This window comes from Primulina tabacum, chromosome 10 (assembly GCF_025594145.1).
Source record: "Primulina tabacum isolate GXHZ01 chromosome 10, ASM2559414v2, whole genome shotgun sequence".
NCBI classification, from domain to species: domain Eukaryota; kingdom Viridiplantae; phylum Streptophyta; class Magnoliopsida; order Lamiales; family Gesneriaceae; genus Primulina; species Primulina tabacum.
In genome coordinates this window covers 6,803,317-6,827,236 of record NC_134559.1, presented here as the reverse complement: position 1 = coordinate 6,827,236, position 23,920 = coordinate 6,803,317, and the positions used below count along the sequence as shown (strand labels likewise).

General features: G+C 34.6%; 2 pseudogenes; both read left to right on the top strand.

The window, feature by feature from the left end:
- Positions 1-488: 488 nt before the first annotated feature.
- LOC142504826 (topless-related protein 4-like) lies at positions 489-10,762 on the top strand (annotated as a pseudogene).
- A 3,802-nt stretch (positions 10,763-14,564) lies between these two features.
- On the top strand, positions 14,565-17,694 carry LOC142506072 (putative clathrin assembly protein At4g32285; annotated as a pseudogene).
- Positions 17,695-23,920: the final 6,226 nt, after the last annotated feature.

Sequence of the window (23,920 nt, the reverse complement as noted above, 5' to 3'; positions counted from 1 at the left end):
GTCACATTATACATTATGAACATTACACCAAGTAATTGTGTCGATATTATTCTCGTAATGCGGCATAGATTTTCTTTCCTACATGGGTAAAAATCTGATACACTTTAATTTTTTCCTCTAAACGATTTACTTGTTTACCCCTCTAAATATGTCCCAAAAAATGTTGACACAAATTGCATATACATATATATGTATATATATATATATATACATATACATATATATGTGTATATATATATATATATAATGTGCAAAATGAGGGTGCACCTTTAGTATGGTGAGGATGTGCACATATGAAAATTCCAACAGGTAAATTTTCCTCGAAATCTCCGAGATTGAATGGGAATATTATAATAAGTCATCGGAGGAGTTGAGTTATTCAGTATAACTCCAAAAAATAAAAAAAATTCCGATAAGCAGATGTAGTTATTATTATTATAAGCAATTGTACTTATCAGCTCTGTCTATTTAAAGGTGAGTCGGTGACATTTGGGTCTGCGCAATCACACATCAAATCTCTTCCCAAAAAGCCCTAGAGAGAGAAAGTGGGCAAAAGAATTGTTGTAAGATCTGTTCATCTCTCTAACAATCCCCCTCTTTTTTTTCTCTCTACACACACACACACATATATATACAGAGGCTTACACGTATAGGTTTACACACACGCATACGGGCTCTTGAATGTGCAGCTTATATTAGTGCATGCATAAGATTTTATGCGTACATGTGTTTATTCGAGGTTTTGGGGGTTTTTCCTTTGGTTTTTTGGGGGTGACTTGTTTTTTGGCAATTGATTTGGAAATTTTGGGTTTTTTTTTTTTTAAATACGGGTTTTAATTTGTCTGATTTTGGTTTTCGGAGCAGGCTTGTCGAGTGAGGGAAGCAGAGCATGTCGTCGTTGAGCAGAGAGCTGGTTTTTTTGATACTCCAGTTTCTTGACGAGGAGAAGTTTAAGGAGACTGTTCACAGGTAGGGATTTACTGTTCTGAATCTTGTTTTTTTTTTTTGCCTGTTAATTTGGTATTTCTTGGGTCGTTGGGGGAAATGGGGATTGGGATTACTGGTGTTTGATTGAAACTGGGGCCGTTATTCGGACACCTGGCGGCGAGTCAATTGTATGTTGGCTAAATCTCATGGTCTAATTTGGAAATTTTAATAGACCTGGGAAAGTCGTTTTAGGATGTTGGGTGGGTGTTCGGTTGTTTCTTTCTTCACTTTTCGTAAGGTGCTGAATAGTTTGAGTGGGAAATCTTAGGGTGTTTTTATGCATTAAAACTGTTCATTGGGAATTGATTAACTTTTTTTCTTTGATTTCAGATTAGAGCAAGAATCTGGATTTTTCTTCAATATGCGATATCTTGAAGAAATGGTGACAAATGGAGAATGGGAAAACGTGGAGAAGTATTTGTTTGGCTTCACAAAAGTTGACGACAACAGATATTCTATGAAAATATTCTTTGAGATACGGAAGCAGAAGTACCTTGAAGCTTTGGACATGTGAGAGTGTGCATTTTTATTCATTTTAATGAACAACATTTATCTTCTTCGTCAGCTTTTGTGTTAAGTTTTGTATTTTTGTGGATTTTTATATTAAAGCCTGGGACAAGTGAATGTGTTTGTGTTCGTTTTGGTTCATTTTAATGCAACACCATTTATTATCTTAGTCAGAACTTTTGTATTAACTTTTGTATTTTGGTGGATTTATATGTATTGGATTTAAGATTATGTTTTTTAAATACAGGAAAGATCGTGCAAAAGCTGTTGACATTCTGGTGAAGGACTTGAAAAGTATTCTCGTCATTTAATGAAGATCTTTTTAAAGAAATAACACAGCTGTTGACCTTTGAGAACTTTAGGTAATGAAAGAAAGTGTACCCTTATGGTTTTCTTGTTCAATTATGGGAATCATCCTCTGTTTCGAAGATATTGATCTGAGTGTGATTGATAACATGTAGAGAGAATAAACAATTGTCCAAGTATGGGGACACCAAGACTGCTAGGGGTATAATGCTTGTTGAACTTAAAAAGTTGATAGAGGCAAACCCTCTGTTTCTTGAGAAGCTTAACTTTCCCACCTTAAAGAATTCAAGATTAAGGACACTAATAAATCAGAGGTCTGTTTCCTGAGATTGTGATCATGTCATTATATTTCCTGGTTGAGGTAATTAATCCTCATACTGTTACGCTATTCTGTATTTGCGTGTAGTTTGAACTGGCAACATCAGCTTTGTAAGAATCCGAAGCCCAATCCTGACATTAAAACATTGTTTGTGGACCATTCATGTGGGCCATCACAGCCAAATGGTGCAAGGGCGCCATCCCCCGTCACTAACCATCTTATGGGAGCTGTTCCCAAGCAAGGACCATTTCCACCTCTGACCACACACGGCGTAAGTAGATAGAATGTTAGCAGTTCTACTTGCTTACAACTCTTGAGATATGAAAGATTAAATAGTGCTCTGTTTGTCAAGTCATTTCAGCCAACTCCAGGTCCTATGCCAACTCCTCTTGCTGGATGGATGGCTAGTCCCTCTCAAGTTCCTCATCCGTCCTCTACTGGTCCCATTGGTTTCAACCCACAAAATAGTACTGTTATATTGTATTTCAACTTACTAATTGTTAACTTGAACTCTTTCCTTTGTCACCTGTTTTTTTAGCACTACATCACATGTTATATCTTAATGCTTAATTGATATAGGTTTATTAAAGCGACCTAGGACTCCTCCAATGATTAACCTTGCAATGGATTACCAGACTGCTGATTCAGAGCATGTCATGAAAAGAACAAGACCTTTTGGATTTCCAGACGAAGTATGGTGTTAGAATCTCAAGTTTCTCTTCTCATCCTTGCAAGAATTAACACTCAAGCACTCTTATTTGGGACTTGAATTTAGATGGCTAGACCCTTAGAAATTGGATTTTAATTATGTCACTTGACTGGGTTTTCAATTCAACTCAGTTTGTTAAACTCTAAAACTTTGAGAAAAATGTTTTTTGGTATTTTAAAAATGTTTTGAGTTCAAATTTAAAAGTTGATGAAATTAATAAAGTTGTATTATAAATTGATTGAGAAAAATGTTTTTTGGTATTTTGAAAATGTTTGATTTTAAATTTGAAAGTTGATGCAATTAATAAAGTTGTATTATAAATTGATTGAGTAAAATGATGGAACAAAAATATGCTTGTTCAGGAAAGTGGAAAGAATGTATAATTATGTAAAATTGTGTTTTGAATAGTTGTTTTGAAGTGTGTGAACGATTTGATCAAACATTTTGAAAAGAGTACTCTGAGAGCAATTGTCAAATTCATCGATCGAATAATGAATTTTGGAGGTTAACTGAGTTGAGTTGAGTAGTCCAAACAAGAAGGGCCCAAGTTACGTGTTTCTGGTATAGTTTTTTCCATCATTAATATTAAATTGAATTGTTTACAGACTCTAAAATCGAAAGTTGTGGCATAAGCAAAACTTCTGTATGAAGAACAAAATCATTCTGAACAATTTTTTTACAGGTCAATAATGTACCTGTCAATGTTTTGCCAGTTGGATTTTCCAGTCAAACTCATGGGCGTAGCTCACCCTCATCCGAGGAGTTGCCAAAGACCGTGATGATGAATCTAAGTCAGGGCTCTGCCGTCAGGAGTATGGATTTTCATCCAGTACAACAAGTTTTACTTCTTGGTTGGTGCTTACACAATTAATACAAACGATTTTGTTAGCTAATCTTGTTATGGGATAATATATAAAGTCTGATAATCTTTATTTTATTTTCTCTTTCAGTTGGAACAAATTTGGGAGATGTAATGGTTTGGGAACTGAGTAGCAGAAATAGAGTTTGCCACAGAAGTTTCAAAGTATGGGATCTAGGAGCTTGTTCTGTGGCACTGCAGGTATGATTCTGGATCTTTTAGGCATGAGAGGATTCCCTTGCATCCAGCTCAGAATCGAATTTTGTTGTCGAACTGACCTGATTTTTTCTGATTCCTTGACAGACATCTTTGGGCAATGATTATTCTGCATCGATAAACCGTGTGATGTGGAGTCCTGAAGGTTCTTTATTTGGTAGGTTGTTTGGAAATTTTAGTTTATTATGCTTGCCATAAATATTTTACATTGTTTTAATTAGTTTTAACTCCGAACTTAGGAAAAGAACTCATGAATGTTGGTGTATAATAATCGATATCTACAGGTGTTGCATACTCCAAGCACATTGTGCACCTATATTCCTACCATGGTGGCGACGACCTAAGAAACCACCTTGAGGTTGTATCCTTGCTAATTTGTAATATTAATCTCCTCTGATTTGACTACTATCAATCAACAAGGTGCTGCTGACATCAATTTTAAATATATTTTTCAGATTGAAGCACATGTTGGGAGTGTAAATGATCTTGCTTTCTCCTTCCCAAACAAGCAGCTCTGTGTAGTTACTTGTGGAGAGGACAGGCTTATTAAGGTCTGAGTCTTTTGATTAGTTTGCTTATGTGGCACAATGAGGGTGGAGTGTATGAATTTTCATAACCTTTTCTTCTTGTGTCTGCTTTGCTCTTGGTGAATTTTTGGGCATATGAATGGATTTATGGGATATTTTGGTATGTTGCAGTGCAGTCAAACTTGTGTCAGACTGGGTGTATGTTCAGATATTGATTTCTGAGTTTCTAGATATTTGTTTAGGAAGATGATTTTTTTAATAATGAATTGGAAATGAAGTTGCATGTTGGGTCTTGTTTTTGGAAGGCAACATAATTTAGTGTAGCTATCGCATCATTTAAGTTTTCATATGGTGATTTACTTTTAACAGTGCATGGGGTATTAGGTATTTTAAATTTTGAAATATATTATGTTGTATTAGAATATGAAGTGAAAAATTGGATTGAATTATGTTGGGAGGCCTTAGAAAAAGTCTCTAGGAAAAACAAGCGAAAATAAAAAAAAAAGTGTTGGTTTAGCATGGGCGAGTTTTCAGAAAATGGAAAAGGCAGCCTGAAATTTCATCATGCACAGGTGTGGGATGCGGCTTCAGGTGCAAAACAGTTTACATTTTCAGGCCATGAAGCAGCTGTGCATTCTGTTTGTCCGCATCATAAAGAAAATATTCAGGTATTAACACCATTTTAGATATGAACAACTAATATCCATATGTGAACAGTTTTTAGTCTGGGATTCCGTTCCAGGATTTGAAACCAACCTATGAAAAGAAAAATGTTTGTTCCCGTTAAAAGAACAAATAATGAAGAAATAGTGTCGGCATTTAGTCGACTAATTCAGGCATGAGATATGCTACCACAGTATTGATGTTGTAGCTGACTGCTTTTCATCCCCCTGCAGTTCATCTTCTCCACTGCGACTGATGGGAAGATAAAGGCATGGTTGTATGATAACCTCGGTTCTAGGGTTGACTACGATGCTCCGGGTCATTCATCCACTACTATGGCATATAGTGCTGATGGAACAAGGTCTGTAGAACATATATTATTTCTCCATTATTCTAAGATAGTTTTAAGATCGTAGAAATCCGCTTTACTTCGTGTATTGACATCCAGGTTATTTTCTTGCGGGACAAACAAAGAAGGAGATTCATATCTTGTGGAGTGGAATGAAAGTGAGGGAGCTGTAAAACGTACTTATGTGGGTCTTAGCAAGAGAGCTACAGGAGGAATAGTGCAGTTCGATACTCTAAAAAATCGAATTCTGGCTGCTGGAGATGACTTCACGATCAAGTTTTGGGACATGGACAATGTCAACTTATTGACAACAACTGATGCCGAGGGCGGATTACCAGTAATTGTTATTTAAACAGAGTCAAATTACAGAAAATATTTGTTGGTGCTTGGTACTAACATGTATTTATTTATTATTCATAGCCATCTCCGTGTATCCGTTTCAACAAGGAAGGAATATTGTTAGCTATTTCAACAAATGAGAACTCTGTAAAGATTTTAGCCAATGCAGATGGTGTTCGTCTTCTACGAACAATTGAAAGTAGTCCTTTTGACGCTACTTCTAGGGTAGGCTCCTCAACAGTTGTGAAGGTGAATGCACATGTTTACCATTTTATTTTGATTCTAGTTATTTGATTTGCTCTTTTTAATGAAATCCACCTTGTGTCTTCAGTCTCCCTCATTTGCTGCTGTTAATGCTACTGCTGGATCAAACATCGTTGATCGAGTTGTTCCTGTAACATCATTGGTTGCAATGGTATGCTTCTCTTTCAGTTTGAAAACAGGAATCCTTTTCTTGTTTTCAAACCCTATGTTATCGAGTTGATAAAATATTTGACTATATGCATATATTTTATTCTTCTGTGACTGATTTGCTGATTCACATTACTAAAATTCACAATTTACCTTGGGCATTCACTTTACGACCCATTATTTGATGATTTCTTGTAGGGTGGAGAAAACCGTAATTTGGCAGAAAAGCCCAGAATTGCAGATGAGTCTGTTGAAAAATCCAGAATCTGGAAAATGGCAGAAGTCAATGAATCGTCACAGTGCCGTTCCTTGAGACTACCAGATAATTTAGCATCTGCGAAGGTATGAGTTGAAGCCCCTGTTTTTTATCGAATCCATAGGTTTATCATACTCATAATAAGTTTTATTTGAATTGATGATAATTTATTCTGCCCCATTTGAGTTTTAATCTGTTCAACTGTGCAATGTTGCTTTTGGATGCAGTCAAAAGGCAGTTTATGATATTTAGAAGCTTTATTTTCTCACTAAAGTTGTTATATCACCTCAGTTTCTTCTAAATAACCATTTTGAAATTTTCCCGGAGTTTGGAATTCGCTCCATATTTAGTTAATTTAAATCAGTGAAACCTATCTGATATGATGTTAACTTTATCAGGTTTCAAAGTTGATGTATACAAATTCGGGATTTGCTATATTGGCTCTAGCTGCTAATGCGGTGCACAGACTCTGGAAATGGCCAAAGAACGATCGTCATCCAACGGGAAAGGTGTGTCCCTTTGTTTCAAAAAAAATTTCAGTTTATTTTTCTGCCAATATTTTGATGAATATTGAACTTTTGTAGGCTAGTGCTAATACTGTGCCACAACTATGGCAACCTGCTAGCGGGATACTGATGACAAATGATATCAGTGATGCAAATCCTGAAGATGGGGTTTCATGCTTTGCGCTGTCAAAGAATGACTCTTATGTCATGTCAGCTTCTGGAGGCAAAATTTCTCTATTTAACATGATGACTTTTAAGGTAAGAGGTTTTACATAGATTTTTCTAGCTAGCTTACACGGAATGTTGACGGTAAGAAACTCAAACCACCATCCGGCCTGTGTTGGTCTGCATGGGGAAATGCTGACGGTACTCTAGCGTCCCGGGTTCTGTAATGCAAAATTTATTCTGGTCTGGAAGTATGTTTTTACTAGTTGCAGTTTTGTTGCCTACAGAAGCTTGATATCTGAAGTGTTTATCAGAAATTTGATTCAGATTAGGCCATTGGAGCTTGATACACCAATTTCCTACTTTGAATTGAATGCCTGATTCATATCTTCGTTCATTTGCATAACTAAAACCTGAGGTCTGTGGTCATTTGCTTGAATTAAAAAGTTTAGTGTGGGAATTATTGTATTTCAACTGTTTTCTCGAAAGAGTTGTTCTCTAACGTGAACATCAGTTTTTAAGATTTCCATATTTTATAATTTACTGTTTGAAGACGTGCGCAATCCTTATTCACAGACAATGACGACGTTTATGCCCCCGCCACCTGCAGCAACATTTCTTGCATTTCATCCTCAAGATAATAACATCATTGCTATAGGCATGGATGACTCCTCTATCCAAATATACAATGTGCGGGTTGATGAGGTATTTACCTAGTGCATGAATTTCTGCTTTTATTTTTTAACACAATAAATTAAGTTGTTTTAGTAAACAACTGTCACGTACTTTCTTTTCACAGGTTAAGATCAAGCTCAAAGGACACCAGAAGAGGATTACTGGTCTTGCCTTCTCTGCTTCTCTTAACGTGCTTGTATCATCAGGGGCTGATTCTCAGGTCTAATATATTTGTAATAGATGCCCACAATTTAAAGATTTGAGACAGTTAAAAAATAATTACTCTAATCCCGATCAATGGTGACCATATCCTTTTTAAATATATGACTAAAATAGAAGCATCTAATTCATGCTGGCTAATACTCTCTTTTGTGTTTCTATAGCTGTGCTACTCCATATTGACTTGTGTCTTCTAGCTGCTGTGTTTTGTCCATTTATACTGGAGTTTATTTAATCTTGCTTTCTGTTTATTCATCTTGGGACGCTGACAACTTTGCACTTTTACAGCTTTGTGTTTGGAGTTCAGATGCCTGGGAGAAGAAAACAAGTAAATTCTTGCAAACCCCACCTGGTCGGACAACCGCTCCCCTTGCTGACACTCGTGTACTATTCCACCAGGATCAAACACATTTACTAGTAGTCCACGAGACACAAATCGCAATTTATGAGGCTCCACAGTTGGCATGCCTTAAGCAGGTGTGACTTGCTGTACAATAGTATCTTTTAAATAACATTCTTTACCATCGTAAGATCTTTTTGTTCTTAACTTCATCATACTACCGCTATTGCCCTTCACTTTTTGATGGCAAATGTAATTGATTATTATTGAGAATCGTTAGTTCTGTTCATCTTCGTGGTAATCCTTTTTAGATAACATATCAACTCTTCCTAATTAGTTTTTTCTTTAATAGTGGTTACCTGTTGAAGCAAGTGGTCCAATCACATATGCTACGTATTCTTGTGATAGCCAATCAATATACGTAAGCTTTGAAGATGGAAGTGTTGGTGTTCTTACTGCTTCTACGCTGCGGTTGAGATGTCGTATCAATCCCTCTTCATATATTCCCACCAGCCCAAGGTGCATATCGTGAAGTTTTTTCAATATTTTTTTCAATGTTTTAGTTTATTTACCTTTGAATTATTTACTTCTATCCTAATATCCAATGCCATGCTTTTGCTGTTTAAGGGTATATCCGCTGGTCATTACAGCACACCCCTCGGAAGCCAATCAATTCGCTTTGGGGCTTAGTGATGGTGGAGTCTGTGTACTAGAGCCAAACGAGTCCGAAGGTAGATGGGGGACGGTGCCTCCCCAAGAAAACGGTGCTGGTCCAAGTACTTCTGGTGCAGCCAGTTCCGATCAACCTCAAAGGTAAAACTTGATGATGCAAATAGTAGACTCTCGGAAACAAAACAAGGAAATCTACCTGTGGGTGTTTTTTGGACTTTTCTCTATAGTTTTTATGCTCAAGAGAAACGTTGACACAATTTAGAAACCTGACAATCTAGGGTTGATAATTTTGATACATCTGAATAAAGTCTTGAAACAGGTGTTAATATTTTGGTCATGTTCAATGAACGGAAAGGTCAGGACTGATGGGGTGGGTTAGTTAGAAAGTGTGAGCCATTTTGTTTATGGCTTTGATTTCTTTGATTTATTTTTTTTGTTATTTTCATAAGTCAAAAACTTGTGTGACATGGTCTCATAGGTCGTATTTTGTGAGACAGATATCTAATTTAGGTCATCTATGAAAAAATATTACTTTTTATGCTACTTTTTATTATGAATATCGGTAGGGTTGACCCGTCTCACAGATAAAAATTCGTGAGACCGTCTCACATGAGACACTCTTTTCATAAACCTAAATCTCATGTGATATAATATTTATTTTTCTTAGGCACTATTATAATTGATCTGCTAGTATTTTAATTTATTATTTCACGCTCATGTGTGCTATTATTATGCCATGTTCGATATGTTGGGTTATTTAGTTTTAACGAACCGGAGGAGAGCACGATTGTCGCATGTGATGCATTTTTTTATCCACATGATAGTAATCTTATATTAGAAAAGAGCACGTGCGTCGCATATGGTAACGATCTTATTAGCAGCAAAGAGCACGTTTGTCGCACGTAGAACCATAAATTAAAAAAAAAGAGCAGCAAAAAACTAAATTATTAAAAACAGATTATCTTGTATGACGGATAATTTTTTGAAATATTTGAATGACACTAATAAATGACTGTAATATTCTACTGAGGAGCTTTTATTGTTTTATTGGATTTTGCAGGTGAATATTGTTGGTGAGAAGAATGAACTTTTGGGCATTTTCGGTGTCGTATTTTTTTTTTCCCAGTTTCAACATTCATTCATTCATTTAATGAATTGAAATCTAAATATAAATTAATGTTAGTTACAATTATTTTTTTAATTAATCACGATTTTTGTCGGTTTTAAAATCAACAAAACAAGAAATAATATCGGCTTTAAAATTAACAAAACAGGAATTTGAGTTTTTTTTTTTTTTGCCCTTTTAGTATCAACTTTCTTTTCATATTAAATATTTCGAAGATTTTTATTTTATGTTAAATTTTATAATTTTATAAATTATATTGTTAAATGCTTGAAATTTAGTTGGTAAGAATCTTTTTTTTATTTATTTAATATTAATTTTTATTAACTATATTATATTCAAGTATAGTAAATGATAAAAAATTGTTTGTTGCAGGAAGTTGATTTCGGCTAACCAGTAGTTTCTACTTTGGAGAGAAATGGATCGATGAAGTTGTCATTTTAGCTAAACTATGTTTTTTGCTAGGGGATTAACCTGTAATAAATGTTGCAAATTGTAATTTTTTGTTGATAGTTTTTAAATTTTTCTCGATGGCAACAAGTGTAAAGTGCTGATTTTTACATTTTCGGGATGAGGAATATGTTTCCAGAATCAATGTGCATATTGATTTTTTTGATAACATTTGTTTTCGCCTCATGATCTACTTAAATAGAATATATGTCTTACAAAATTAACTCATAAAACCGTCGTACAAGAGTTTTTGTGATACAATTACTTTTGCACGTCACTAGTTTTGCACTTCACAAGTTAGCAGTCTGTGTATTGGAGTAACTCGAGTCCAAAGGTAGATGGGAACAGTAACTCCACAAGAAAACGGTGCCGGTCCAAGCACTTCTGGTGTTGCCAGTTCCGATCAATCTCAAAGGTAAAACTTGATGATGCAAAAAGTAGGCTCTATCGGAAACCAAACAAGGAAATCTACATATATATGGCCTTTTTTTGGATTTGTTCTATCGTTCTTACGCTAGAAATCTAACAATTTAGGGTTGATAATTTAGATACATATGAATAAAGTATTGAAATGAGAGGTGTTAGTATAAAAAAAACAGGTGACTTGCACGCGTGAACATATATAAAAGTGCACATGGTTCGCACGTGTGAAAAGAGCACGTGACTTGCACGTGTAGATTAAATATTATCTTATTTTACGTGAAAATTTAGTGTAGTTAAGCAGTGATATTAGAAACCGGAGTTTGTTCGAGCACAATCTTTATATTTTTATATTAATAAATCGATTTTAACTTGATTATATATATCTAGTTAACGGATTTATTTTTCTTATGGGTAAATTGTTGGGTTAAGCGTGCATGAGTGAGAGTAATATTAAGATAAGTGACCTCTTAGGAAGTTCTCGTGCATCAAGCTGCCGATGTTGCGCTGCTTGATTTGATTGGCTAGGTGAACCATAAAAGAGTGATATCAGATCTTAATAGATAATACTGAATTTGCTGGGACAAGGCCGGTAGTAGAAAAATAGTAAGACTGATTTGTAAGATATACGAAACAATATCAGTAGATAAACAAGCACTTCCTCAGGCTTATGAGCCTAACAACCCGACCCATTAATATCTAGATAGGTTCACTCTGTCCTGTCACAAATATAAGAAAATAAAATTACATATTGGCTAACATCTATAACTTTTAACCAAATAATAAGGGCTTGATCTTAACACAAATAATTTTAGATTAATAGAACTATTATGTGTTTTCACTAATGTTATTATGATCTTATTTCTATCTTACTTCATTGATGTTACGATTATTATTTAATGTTATTATTATTACTATTATATTTGCTAATTTTAATCCTTATTTTTTTAATACTAATTTTTTTTGGTAATATATTATAACCAATAATATTATTAATGATATTATTTACAAAATAATAAAATTAACATGCTTGTTTATCAAGTTAGTGAATTTATTATTTTAAATAGTGGCTTTTTATTAAATTAAAAAATAATATGTTGAATAATTTGTTAAGGAAAAACCTATTAATAAATATTATATTTAAATATTTGAGGATATTTTTGTTATTTGAATTAATAAAAAGTTAAAAAAATACATGAACAATTGTATTTCAGGTGCGTGTTACTATAACTTTTGACACTAGAGGTTTTTTAGCTTATTTATTGAAAAGTGGAAGGTTTATTAACTAATTATTTTTTTAAGTGGTTTTGTGTTAAATTGGAATTTCAATAGGGAATTGAATACTATTATCCCTTAAGTAATCATCAATCATAAGCAGTTAACTTGTCTTTGTTAGTTTTTTTCTCGGATATCGTTGAAGCCTTCTCACGCAGAAACCTTACCAGATTCAAGGTGGTGAGATATAACATCATCTTTTGTTGCCATCTTTTTAAGTTTGTATTCGCAAACTTCTCGGGTTTCTCACCATATATATGCAGCTGAAATACTTGCTGGAACAAGGACAGATGATGAAGATGCAATTTCAGAATGCAAAATAGAATTCTTTGTAAGATTGTTGGGTCTGAATATAGTGCAAATTTGAAATTGTTGAGTTCGTATCGCAATAGATACCACGAAAAGCTTTGGAACACGACACAGACAAATTGTAATTCAAGGTTAGAGTGCACAATATCTCCTTAAGGCGAATTTGCCCCACACATAATGCTTATAGAACACGACAATCATCTCTCAAGATACAACGATTTGTGTTTTATAGTATGATTACTCCAAACTACAAAACCGGATGAACTTCAAGATGCTTTTCGAACATTCAGATATGATGAAAGAAATTGTATGCGATAATATGTAATGGACTAAAACGCATATTGAAGTTTCTGGATGTCTTAACCTTTTTTCATTCTGATATAGGAATCTATTTATAGATTTCCAAGGGTGGAGGACTTTTTCTCCAATAGTTGTGCATAAGGAAAGACTCTTCCAGGTCTTTGCGTCTGTGCGCGTCACCCTCGATTGAGTTGGCTTGACATGGCTTGACTTGAACATAACACTAACCCAACATACAAACTTTATATCAGGAAGAAATGAAAGTCTCAAAATTCCTATGAGGGACAAAGTTAAAAACTTGTGTGAGACGGTTTCACGAGTCTTATTTTGTGAGACAGATCTTTTATTTGGATCATCCATGAAAAAATATTACTTTTTTATGCTAAGAGTATTACTTTTTATTGTGAATTATCGGTAGGGTTGACCCGTCTCACAGATAAAGATTCGTGAGACCATCTCACAAGAGGACCTACTCTCTCGGACGACTAATCTTCTATTAATTTTTGAATATTAATGTCCCTCAAAACCCAATTTATCCAACACCAGTCCCTCTTCATATATTTCCACAAGCACAATGGTATGTTTCTTAGTTTAAGGGTATATCTGCTAGCCATCGCAATGCAGCTGTCCGAAGCCAATCAATTTGCTTTGGGGCTTAGTGATGGTGGAGTCTGTGTACATCGCTAAACATAAAAAGATTTGAAAGTGTAAATATAAACCTCGTCAACACGTTAATTAATTCATTCATTGTTTTCATACCTATTTTTAATAAAAATATGTGGGTGAAATTTTGCTTTCCTTTTCCAATAAAAACATCATTTCTAGGATTATTTGACTTGTCTTTGATGAATTATAAATAAATATATTAATAATTGTGATAGATTTCAAACATATCGTCTGAAATAAATATAGGCAAAAACTTATGTGATACGGTCTCACGGATCATATTTTGTGAGACAAATCTTTTATTTGGGTCATCCATGAAAAAATATTATTTTTTATGCTAAGAGTATTATTTTTTATTGTGAATATCGGTAAGGTTAACCTGTCTCATAGATAAAAATTCGTGAAACCGTCTCACAAAAGATCTACTCATAAATATATTATCATATCGAATATCCGTTTAACCAAAGGCGACCTCGGAAATCCACAACAATCATCAACAAAATAAAAACTAAATATATGAATAGGATTTCAATAGTAATTCATTTTATAAAAGATAATATATTTTGAATCAGAAAAGAAAGGTAATATACATATTTGTACCAAAAACAATTAATTATCAGAATATAATATTAGGAAAAAATATTATCAGAATTTTGATTTTTGACAAATAAAGATTTTCCATTGATAGTAGAAAAGTTTGCTTTTTTAAAAGTAAAATGAATTAATTTCCAAAATATTATTTATTTGAAAAATATATTTTTATATATATTAATCGAGTCATCGTTCTTTCGTTCAAGAGTAGGTTTCTTGTGACACGGTCTCATGAATATTTATATGTGAGACGGGTCAATCCTACCGATATTAACAATAAAAAATAATACTCTTAGCATAAATTTTTCAACCCAAATAAGAGATCTGTCTCACAAAATACTACTCGTAAGATCGTCTCATACAAATATTGGTGTTGATATTCAAATGAATACATAAAATAAAGAAGAGTGGAAAGCTTAATATAAACCTCTTGACGAGGTTTAATGATTCATCCATTGCTGCCATTACTATTTCCATCTCTTTCTCTTCTTCTCCTCCTTGTGGACATTCCGGCGACGGTGGCCGCCGGAGGATCGGTCGTCTTCTCTTCATCAAAGTTATTACAAAACCAGAGTAAGTTTTTTTTTTTTTTTTTTTGGTACTTTCTTGAGTGCATATACAGTGTGCATTTCTTAATGTGCAAGTTTATTGGTCGATTTGCTTTTTAATCGAAAGATCGGATTTTAAGATCATAACTCAAGATTCAAACTTTATTCAATCCCATTTCACAATTTTTCTTTCTTTGACCGTGCATGCGTGCGTATGTTGTAACGGCAGTGATGTCATGTTTTTTTAACCCGATTAAAGTATGTGGAAAGAAAAATAAACGTGTTTCACGAAGTATACGTGCAAGAATCGATGTGATTAGAAATCGAAGCTCATTCCCATTAATGTATCGGTTTTTGCTTTTTATTTGGAGATCTTCTAGTACTCTTGTATATTCTCTGCATTTTCATTCAGGTTTAACAAGTAGATGAGAAACAGAGATTTGGGAATAAGTCAAGTGTTGTGGGATCAAGATTTGTGAGAGAACGAGATTAAGATTTGGTTTAGTGGTTGTTTTGATGGCATCTAGAACTGTCAGAAAGGCAATCGGGGCGGTGAAGGATCATACTAGCATAAGTTTAGCCAAAGTGACGGGCAATGTTGCCCCTGACCTTGAGGTGTTGATTGTGAAAGCCACAACACATGAAGATGAGCCTGCAGATGACAAGTATGTGAGGGAAATATTGAATATGTTGTCGCATTCGAGAGGGTATGTTATAGCATGTGTTTCAGCGATTTCAAAGAGGCTGAGAAAAACCCGTGATTGGGTTGTGGCTGTGAAGACCTTGATGCTTGTGAATAGATTGTTGAGTGATGGGGACCCGGTTTTTGGACAGGAGATTATGTTGGCCAGTCGGAAGGGGACAAGGGTTCTAAATTTGTCAGATTTTCGAGATGAGGCTCACTCAAGCTCGTGGGAACATTCAGGATTTGTGAAGAACTATGCGTTGTATTTGGCCCAGAAGCTTGATTTTATGATGTGTGAGAGGAAACCTAGTGTTTTTCTTGGTGAGAAGAAGAGGTATGAGTATGGGTATGGAGAGCTAAGAGATCAAGCTCGTTATGATACGGACAAAAGGTTGAGGTCATACGAAGATCTGAATGAAATGCAAGCGGAGAGGAAAGAAGTGACACCTGATGGGGAAATGGAGCCCTGGAGAATTTTGGAGAGATTAATTCAGTTGCTCCAGATTCTTGATCGACTATTGGCTTCTAAACCAACAGAAGCTGCTAAGAACAGTAGGATGGTGCTTGTGGCACTATCCTTGATTGTAAAAGACAGTTTTAGGCTTTATGCGGATGCATCTAATTCATTGAATTTTTTGCTCGACCATTTTTTGGAGCTAGAATATGCTAGCTGTGTTAAGGCTTTTGATGTGTATGTTAATGCGTCAAAGATATTTGATGAACTTGTCGTGTTTTATGCTTGGTGTAAGGACATAGGGGTGCTGAGATCATCGGAATTCCCTGAAGTGCAGAAAATTACGGATAAACTTTTGGGAACTCTTGAAGGGTTCCTGAGGGAAAAGGCTAATAGGCCAAAGAGCACAGAGGAAATCAAGGAAGAGGTTTTCACGGAAACCAAAGAGGAGAAAGGGCCTGATATATATGAAATCAAAGCTCTCCCTCCGCCAGAAAATTACAACTCTCCGACCATGCCACAGTCCCTAGACGAGCCGAAGCAGAAGGTCACTGGAGACCTGGTGAATTTGAAAGATGCAATCTCAGCTGATGAATATGGCAACAAATTGGCACTCTCTTTGTTTTCTGCACCTGCTCCTGCCATAAAAAATGACGCTTGGGAAGAATTTTCGACTGATGGAGAGCCTGTCTTGACTTCAGCATGGCAGAATCCGGCAGCTGAGAGTGGTAAAGCTGACTGGGAATTAGCCTTGGTGGAATCCTGCCAGCCATTTATCACAGCAAAAGGCAAATCTCGCTGGTGGCTTCGATTCATTGCTATTGAGTGGAATGTATGATCAGGGGGCCATAAGGCAACAAACTAATAAATCTGAAATGAGCGTTGGAAGTTCAAGCAGTGTAGCATTGCCACTAACAAGCAAACATATTCCAGTTTTGGCATTACCTGCACCAGATGGAACGGTCCAACCAGTCGGGCAACAGGATCCATTTGCAGCGTCTCTTTGCGTGCCACCACCTTCTTATGTTCAAATAGCTGATATGGAGAAGAAACAAGTGTTACTGACACAGGAACAGCGGCTTTGGCAGCAATATGCAAGCAATGGGATGCAAGGACAAATGGTCTTGGCCAATATTGCTGGTACTGCGAGCTACTATGGAACACCGCAAGCTACAGACCTCGGAGCGCCAGCTGGGTATTATTACTCGCCCTACTAATTCTCCCTAATAAGTTAATGTTAAATAGTAATACTTCTTGGTTGTCTGCCACATCTTTCTCAGCTAGTAAGCTTTTTATGGAATTTTCGGAAATCAGATTTTGTGAAATGGTGCTATGATGTTACTATTAAGCATTTTCAATTCTTGGTGATTATATACACTTGGATCATGGAAGAACGTATATAGACAAACTGTGTATTTTCCACAAACTATCCAATTAAGTGTGATTCGTTTGAGTTGATTTCAGACTATCGAATCTGATAACTCACTAAGCATCCTTCAGCGTCAACATTTCTTGTATTTGCACGCTCAAACATTCAGATAAGAGAATAGAAGTCCACTTTGTGGTATCAATTTGATGATCATTGCAGACATAAGATGCTATTCTTGATTCATCTTGGAAAGCTTCGACAGCCAAATTTTGGAACATTGACTTCGGAAAGATCAAAGGGAGAAAAAATACTAGGGAAAATAGATTTTTGTGAAGTCTATGACATAAATTTCATGAAGCACACCTAATGTTGTATAGCCTTTAGATTTCACAAAATATATTAGATACATGTAAGACTCGTGTATGTATATGCCCAAATTATGTGTTTTTAGATGTTCATGTTCCCTGTTTCCCTATATTACACGTTTATTGGGGACGTAGTCACATAATTCCTTTGTGACACGACCATGTGGAAATATTTTTATCTAAGTGTATCTTCATAGTATTTGTATATCCATTTGACAGATGGTATGGATTTTATTGATATAAAAGTCGTATCTAAGTAGGACTGAGCGTTTCCTGTTTTTTCAAAAGTTATAGCAGATGGTAACGGTGCAACTCAAATTTTTTGAATAACACATCTCAAACACTATGTTTTAATTGTTCTACCATGTAGAAACAATTATCGCACCCAACAATCTTCCTCTCAATAATTGCACTTTTTGTGATCAATGAGAATTGAACCCGGGACATTGACTCTAATGTCAATTGTATAACTAACGCTTGCTGCTTTACCAAAAGTTATAGCTGATGATAATGGTGCAACTCGAATATTTTAATCGTACAACAGCTCAAACATAACATTTCGATTGTTTTACTCAATATAAACAATTATTACACACGACAGCTGGCTAAATACATGTAAATTTAACTTGATGTATATTGCATGCTACTCTCATGTGATATGAGGAAAAAATATTATTCGATTTTTAGCATATATATTTTGATTTTATTTACGAGCTGAAAACCAGATAGAAAATAAAAATTAGAAGTTGAGATAATCTTACTCGTGTTCTACCTTTTTATGCGGGAAAAATATCAAAGACGAAACACTCTTTTCCACAATAAATCTTTATGAAAACAAGAACTTCCACCGAATGCGTCCACTCTATTGCATACACTCAGAGCCGTACCTTTTATGAGTCAATCAAGCGGTTGCCTCAGGGCCCAACCCAATAAGGGGCCCTTTATATACATAAATATATATATGGTATATGTTATTTGTTCTTTAAATCACTCTAAATCTCAATCCTAATTTTTGTTCTCATTCAACAAAAAAGTTTATGGTCCCCTACTTCTATTAAGTTTGAAGGTAAGTAATTTTCTTCATGAATTATGCTTTATTTTCATTTCAAATCTTCTTTATAAATACAAATTTATATTTATATTTGTAGATTAATCTATCAAAGGATACTCATTGATATGAAATTTCCTTGCGATATGGGCAGTGTAATGTGCTTAGAGATCATATTAATTAAATATATAACTGAAGTACAAATCGTATTATTTAAATTCTTTAATGAGTTATAATTGAATAATGAGTTTTATATAAATTTAATGTGCGACTTGTATAATTAAAAGTGGATAGTCTAAGAAAATAAAATAAATTGTGAATAGAGCTTGAATGTGTGGACCGTTGAAAGATGAAATTCATTGTTTTTTGGGATTTTTTTGTCTTTTCATTTTATGGTTTGTTATTTCGACTCAAAGAATTATTTGATTTTGTAATTTCTACGTCATAGAGACAAAAAATATAGTTTCTACAAGAATTATATTCAATCAACGATATCGCAAGATAGACTAAATGAGCCAACTATGTTGTCGATTGAGAAAGAAATAGTATGACAATTGGATTACACAGATTTGATAAATATATTCGCATCTAGAAAACTACACGAGTAGTATTTATGTAGTTATTTTAAATATTTATTAAGTTGTTATTTATGTAATATATTGGTTTTGATATTTATGTATTTATTAATATATTTGTTATATGCAAATTGAATTTTATATTTATTACTGCAACAAGAGGGTCCATTTTTCAATTTTCGTTTCAGGCCTCATTCAACACAGGTACGGCTCTGCATACACTCTGCCTGGTCAAATTGGACTCAACTTCTCTTTCGTTTTGAAGCGTTTTGTTCCATTTTTTAAAACGGGAAACAACAATTTTTTCCTCCCAAGATAAAGATAAAATTGGAAAAAGATCGGTCTAGTAATGAAAAATTTAGCTTATGGTTGAACAAGCCTAAAAATTTTCATCTTAGATCAAGTGAATATTTAACAGATTCTGATGCCACCGCTTAAAAATACACACAGTTGCGATGAACAAATGTAAGAAGGACTCGATACTAATTCGTTTCAGCTAACAACATAATATGGGAGGAGTTGAACTGAACGATACAGACGATAAATAATTAACTTGTAATATTATTTTGTTATGTATTTTTAATGACTATATTGTGTACTTTTTTAAATTGCAGGTGGAGACGTGGATTCTCTTGGACACACACGGCCCATTATTCGGTCCGTATCATGAGAGATATACTTGACAGGATGATAAAAAGGCAGTTAGTCAATTTTTAAATTTTTGAATGCTTTTGAAATAAATTTTAAATGTTATATTATCAACTTGATAATTTTTTTTAAAATTTATTTGTTACAGTTTCTATGGACTATTTATGATATGGAGTAATCTGAGGTTGCTAGAATTCTTTATGGAAATAGAATTAATCTATGTTGGTCGGCATGTACATTGATCAATTTTCATATAGTTGAGATGCATAGACCCAAGTGGTGTCTTCCATAATTTGGAATGCGCCAGGGTATCCCGTCACCTGCTACTAACTTCGATAATTTCTATAAATTGACCCGACAAGGGCAGAACAATTGTGATTGGACGACGTATCACAAACATTTTGTAAATATGTGGAACGGAAAATATAATTTTGTGATTGGTGGTAATTATGTCATACCTAGTACACTCGGCATCACAATAGATTATATTGGTTGGTATCATCGCATTTCACATATATTTCTATCTCCAACAGTGGTACCTTCTAACATCATTGGCTATCATCATATAGATTCAAACTGCCGACAATTTATCGTAATATATGTTCAATTTATCTACATATGTACATATATTTATTTTTTGTATTAAATATAACTAACATAATATATGCATCTATGTCACAGACACGCCCAGATCATATGCAACCTCCACCGACGTGGACACAAAATGAGTGTCATCCCGGACCATCAACTTCAAATACTGCATACACTACTCCGCATGTGGTTTCAAGCTTTCCATCATATGAGTATGGTTACAACACTACATTTGCCGGTAGTTTTACTTATTTTTTACAAAGTGAATTTCGACCGTTTATGAATGAGAGTCGCCCCACATTAAACATGTCGCCCATACCATTTCAAGAATATTCAGAAACAAAAGGATATGAGGTTGGTGGAAACATTGCTGATATCAGTACATCTGCAGCACAAACATGTACACATTGAGATACTGAGGAGATGTTAGGTCGTGGACATAGAGTTATTAGAAGACCTTCGTATGGCACTGGGGGCATCATTACCATCATCATAACTATTTGTTTAGAGCTGCGAATCACTTACGTCGTATTATTGTATATTTTTCTAATTTTTTTATTTTAATTTGATGTATTTTATGCAAGATTTGATTAGATATTGCTCGTATCGTTATTAATTTTCTTGATCGTGGTCATAATTGAAATTAAATGTCTGCGATTTTTAACATATTATAGTAACTTTTTATTGAAATAATATATGTAATTTATTATTCATTTTACACCAAAAACTATATTTTTTTAGTACTTTCGGTTAATCTAATTTTATATAAAAACATATAGTTTTTTAACATAAACAAAACTTATATTCAAATATTATATGTGATTTATTAGTCATTTATTAAAAAAAATTCTTTTAATACTTTCAATTATTATTCTTTTTTAACATAAACAAAACTTTAAAAAAATGTATGGATAAATTTATAGTAATGAAAAACATAAGTATAATCAATAAATTAAATCAAAACACTCAATCTCCTAACAAATTTGAAATAATACAATACTTAATCAAGCAAATAAGTCCAAACACTTGATATTCAATTATATTTAAAACAATAGAACACTGAATCTCACGAGAAAATAAAATTTATTTAATACTTCTATTAAAATGTGACACCGGTGTTACGAACATAAGTATTTGCCATCATAACTCGACCTTTTCATGTGCACCTACATGCAATTGAGAACAATTATTAATAACTATATAATTTTTAACAAAAAATAAAAATACATTAATCACTTCACATGTTATCAAGTAAAAATAATGTAGAATACGTTATTTTACTTTTACCTCCCACGTTGTCTCTCCCTCGATGATGGTTGATCCATCTCATTTCTTATGTGTATCCTGCGATCTCTATTAGTCTGCATTCTTTCCCGACGAACGGTATTGTGTTGTAATTGGAATGTAAGTTCATCCCAGTATTATTCATCATGAACAGGGTAGAATCTTCCATCATATGTGTTCACGTATTCGCTCAGTGTAAACCATGGTTGTACAAGCTGTGCGAAATTTAATCCAAACAATTTTGCTGCACATATAACATGTGAACAAGGAATTCCAAATATTGTCAATTTACCACATGTGCAATCACGTGTAGAAATGTTAACAGCTAGTACGTGATGTTGACGACCTGCTCTTGCTTCTGTTGGGACGGATGTTGCTTTATCCTTTTGGTCAAATTTCATTACTCGATGTTAAATTGACTTTTTAACCACATATCAAATTTAAACTATGCATAATCAGACCGTGGTTGATTTTTTTCCATCATTTTATTATTTCGTGTTCGGCGTTGAATGAAATAGTGCACACATCGCAGTAAGGTCAACTCCACTATTGCAGTTATTGAGAGACGTCGAACCCTTTTCAACACACCATTAATACACTCAGACATGTTCGTCGTCATTATCCCTTGTCTCCATCCACCATCATGAGCCAATGACCATTTTTCCTTTGGGATGTTTGACAAATAAGTGAAAGCTGCTACATTATTTGTTCTAATTGCTTCCATTGTGGTATTAAATTTTCCTATTTAGTGTTGCGTCCCTATTTCCCAACATAAATCCTTCAAATGAATGTTTTTAAACTTACTGTTGAAATTAGAGCAAGCATGCCTCGAACGAAAACGATGAACACCACGGGGAGGCTTGAAGTCGGGGAGATCTTGCACTGCACTTGTTAGGAAGCAAAGTTACAAAGCTTTCCCATGTGCTATAGACAATCTTCACTACGCGCTTCAAACTCTGTCATGCCTTAGCATACGATATATCATACCCATATTTTTCTTTAATATTTTCTCGCACATACTTGATCTCGTATGCAGGATCACAAAGCACGATTCTCAAAAGTGTACTAGCTATCATGTTGACGTCAAGGTTGTGGTGATCTATACCCACTTGGCTAGATATGCATGTGTGATCATCACCATATTTTGTGATCATGAAATAGCCTTTTTTTTCAATGATGCTCGAAGTTCCCACCCACAATTGCCACATTCTGACCAGTTCTTGCATTCGACCTTCCAAATTGTCGGAGAACTTTGGACAACAATGTATTCACGTCTCAAAACTCGAACAGAAAAATCCTTCACTGAAGTTATTAAATCATTTTTGCTCTTAAAAACCATTTTCACAGCGAGCTCTGGCCTATCAAGATTGTACAAATTTGTTCGTGATGCGGAAAGAAGATCAAATGAATCTGGGATTTGTTCGTCATATAATTCATTGAAAAATTGAGGAATTTCACGTAAATGTTGCTCTGGTGCATTAGGAAAGCTCTATATTAGTGTTGCTCCCGACATCAGGACACGTGACAATGTGCCTTCATTTTCATTGTCAACATGGTCATCATCTTCTCCGTCAACTGATGTAGCATACAAATCAACATCGCTATTCATGACATGATGAGAACTGTCCACAAATAAATCATCTTGCTCAGGCATGTGCTCAGTAATTGGGAAGATAATATTTGCAGCCCTAGTAAAACTATCGAAATTTCTAACATTTGTGGTATTTTCTTCATCACTCCATGCATTTAAATCCAATTGTCATGTTCTATACGAACCCTATGCAACATCAACTCCTGGGGGAACGGTTAAATGATGATCCCAACCCCCTAGAGTAAAATCCCATTGTCATGTTCTATTCATCCCCCATGAATAGTCTCTTCGGTGTGAGCCGTGATATGATGATCCCAAAGACCAGTGTCAATCCCAGAATATGTCTGACTTGACTATGCATCAACATGATATGTAGAAGGTCCGGCTTGATTTAAACCTATTGTTCCCAAACCTTGCATTATTACCGGTATTATTGCATCAAAATCGTAATCACTTACGTCTGCAACACTGGCGATGAATCAACATACAAGTACATGCAATCCAGTGTGGGCAAATCAAACATAAATTGTAGAGTATCATCATGTGTGATATAGACATGATCTTCAATGTAACGAGACAACGAGCTATAAGAAAATTTCGTTG